The sequence below is a fragment of the Arachis ipaensis genome, chromosome B07 (assembly GCF_000816755.2).
Source record: "Arachis ipaensis cultivar K30076 chromosome B07, Araip1.1, whole genome shotgun sequence".
NCBI classification, from domain to species: Eukaryota; Viridiplantae; Streptophyta; class Magnoliopsida; order Fabales; family Fabaceae; genus Arachis; species Arachis ipaensis.
In genome coordinates, this window is record NC_029791.2 from 124,450,000 (window position 1) to 124,453,683 (window position 3,684).

The 3,684-nt window shown below is 28.4% G+C and overlaps 1 non-coding gene across 2 annotated transcripts in view; it reads right to left on the reverse strand.

Moving 5' to 3' along the window:
• LOC107606288 overlaps window positions 1-2,986 on the reverse strand; it is a 3,788-nt gene extending 802 nt beyond the window's left edge. Inside the window, exons 1-3 of one of the 2 annotated variants that reach the window (XR_002350603.1) lie at window positions 2,378-2,986; window positions 1,820-1,953; window positions 1,363-1,442 (exon numbers count right to left, since the gene is read on the reverse strand). This is a non-coding gene — a transcript (uncharacterized LOC107606288). Of the gene's footprint in view, window positions 1-1,362; window positions 1,482-1,819; window positions 1,954-2,377 lie in introns of both variants that reach the window. The other variant, XR_002350601.1, reaches the window with a different exon arrangement.

A 3,684-nucleotide genomic window follows, 5' to 3' on the forward strand; every position in this document is an offset into this window, starting at 1 on the left:
GCGGATATGAATTTTTTTTTGGGACAATTTTGCAAATATGAAGTTAATTGCATTAACAAGTGGAGTAAACACTACAAAAAAGTGCTAATTTGCGGCGGTTTTTTTCAAATTTGCAGCGGTTTTTGACTCTCGCAAAAAGTTATGTCGGTTCAAAAAACCGCTGTTATCTGAGATATTGCGGCGGTTATTGACCCCTGCAATTAGCGACGTTTTTTTTCAACTTTGTAACAGTTTAAAACTCCCACAATTTGGTAAGTCAAAATTAAAAAAAAAAATTGCAGAAATTTAAAACCCACAAATTAGTGACCCAATATTAAAAAAGAAGTTAGAATAGATTCAAACATTCATAATATCAAACAAGTTAATTAAATACATCTATTTTAAAACAATCTTCTATTATGTCATTCTCACAAAATGTGTCATAAAATTTACACTAAAATCAAAGGATTGATGAAAAAATGAAACCAATTTAATCAAACATAGTATATGATTGCCAATTTGATTGTCACTAGCAGATTCTACACAAAAAGAAATATACAAATGAGTATTAATATCCACGGCAAAAAAGTTAACAATTATTTAAAACTATGAATATGATGTCCTGTAAAGTTAACAATTTAAATTATCATTGAACTGTGAAGACTTTTAAATAAAAAATTTGGTTATATACTACCTTTCTAAAACGTTGTCCTGTGAAGTTAATTTGTACCATCAATGAGCAAAAGATGGTGAAATTCATTTATAAACATGCAAATTATAGAATTGAATTATAAGTTGAGGTTGTGCACAAAAATTTCATAACCAACTCAAACCTAAAATGGTGATTCTAGAAAATTACAAGATCAGAAATACAACATCTAACTTGCATTAGCTAGGAATTTCTATAATTTTAAGTTCTTTCACAACAATGTTTTTCTTCAAGTTAGTATCATTTGATATATGTTAAAATAATTATTGGGTTTAATTACTCTGTCAATTCCTATAATTTTACTGAATTTTCAATTAGGTCTCTATATTTTTTTTCTTTTTGATTGAGTCCCCATATCATATCAGATTTTATAATTAAGTCCCTACCGTGACAAAAATATTAGAATTAACGGAATATTCTGTTAAACAAAATAAATTAATACTTGACTGAATATTCTGTTAATTTCAACATTTTTTGTCACGATAGGGATTTAGTTACAAAATCTGATATGGCATAGAGACCCAATTAAAAAAAAAAAGTATAAGAACCTAATTGAAAATTTGATAAAACTATAGGAACCGACTGAGTAATTAAACCTAGTTATTGATTTTTACAAAATACTAGTCACAAGTGACAAGTACTTGGATTTCCATGAAATAGTTTCAAGTTCATACCGCGCTATTTGCACATATAACAAGTTCATAGCGACCATCCCATGAACTGCTCTCCACCTAATTCACGCAATTGAACAAAGCTGTTGTTCCAGCATAGCATGCATTTGTTGAATCAATACCTTCAATGTCAGTATTATTACTCTTGTAATTGTTACATGAGTTAATAAAAGATGTAGGAATTACATAAGCACATACAGATATATTTCCTTCTTTTTTATCCTTTTAAATTTTGGCTCATCTATATTTCAGAAAACAATAATCGGGACAAAAAGGGCAAGAAAAAGGGCCATAGGTAGTGTTGCTGCAAGCTTTTATGTTTGTAAAATTTAACATAAGTTAATATTTAAATATTATAAGCAGAAAGGTCTAGAATCTTTTAAAGTGAGTCCCCAACAATATGATGTTTGTTTCTTATTGTCGATACTCAAAATCAAAACAGAAAATGAGATAAAAATACCTCAAAGAGTTACATAAGGAAGGTTCTTAATGGATTTGCTTTTATCAATGACAATTTCACTACCAACTTCCATGCGTCCAATTTGTTTTGGATCAATCTTATACTTTTGAAGAAGCGAGGATACAGCTGTCAAGCTGCAGTTTAATAACCCAAAAAAAAGTAAAAAGAATAATATTAGAAAATAAAATAAATAAAATCACTATAAGCTAAGTCAGCAGCTCCATCATACAGGTTCACAAAGTAGCATTGGTCAACTATCAAAACTGAAATAAGCAACATCCCTTTTTGATGCACAAATACTTAATTTTCACTCATCTATGTTTATGTATATCAAATATTATCACCCTAAACATGTTAAATTTGTGATTGATTTCTTTTAATAAAATTCTCTTAATTATGTATTATTTATATAAAAGAAATTCCTAATAAATAAAATTTATTTCCTCTTTAGAATCTCATTACAACATATTATCCTCTAACCAAACTATTAAAGAAATTCAAACTAATGATAAATAGGATTGATATATAGGATATGACAATGAAAAATTGGTAAATGACCTCATAGAGATAACATCTTCAACCTCAGTACAAAATTTCAAGCAATCTTGTCCAAGACTAATAGTGTATTTTCCTTTGCTGGCCCCATCGTGAGTCTCCAAAACTTTCTGCATCAAAATCACGCAACACCCCACAAATCAAAACCGTTAAAAATTGAACTTTATCTAGAAATATCAAGGATTCCTACATTCTTTGGGTGGAAAGAAGTCATGAAAATTAATTCAAAAATAAATACCAGCAAGAAATTAACAGAAGTAGAATAGAACAGAGTAGAACACAACAACGTGCTTGAATAGACAGAGTTAAACTTCGAAGGGCAAAGAACCAAAAAGTAAAAGCATCAGGCAGCTAGAGTTTGACTTATAGAAACTCATAATAAACCCATCATTATAAACTAAAAAATAGAACAACATCATAATAAACCAAGAATTGAAAGCCATAAACCAAAAATCATAAACCAAAAACCCAAAATAAATGTTATTCCCTGAAGTATCTCTATCTGAAACTGAGATCTATTGATCAGAGGCAGAAACCGACGAAGAGGAGGCAATAAGGACGCAAAAGAAATCTTCGATTTTTTATCTTGAAAACAAATAAATTCTCGACTAATTAAAAATACAAAAGCGTCTTTTACTTTTAAAAATATGAGACATCAAAATATTTTGTATTTTAGAAATTAAAAAATAAAAAATTTATTTATCTTTTTTTTCTAACAATAGTTAACCCGCCACCCGAGTCCAAGAAGCCCAAGACCATTCGGCTCTAGGCCTATTCATGTTGCTTCCTCCGATAATGAGGATGTTTATTCACATCTTTTTTGTGTTCAATCGTGATATTTATGTCCTATTATTCTTGCAGTTTGTTCTTCTTGATCTCTTCTTATTCTTATTTCTTCTTCGAGCGTATATACTCTACGTGCATGTCTCATATATGCGTATGTTATGGATAATTTGTTTACGCACTCTCACATATATGTTATTATGTTTCTCTGGTGGCAACAATAATTGGTGTAAATGCTTCAAAATATAAATTAATGTGTATATATATATATATATAAATATATAATAACTAATTTAATAATTGATTTTTAATGTGCATAAAATATTTTTGTCAAATTAATGGTATATTATATTTGTTTCGTATATATTTTTAAAAATGATGTTGTTTGTAATTTTTGCCTTTTTTAATTTTGGTCTTGTCGACATAACGTTCACCGTAAAAAAGTTATGAAACAAAAAATTCCATAGCAATTCTTTTATATTTTTTAATACATTAAAAATGTAAGAAATGAATTTAAATTTTCAAAA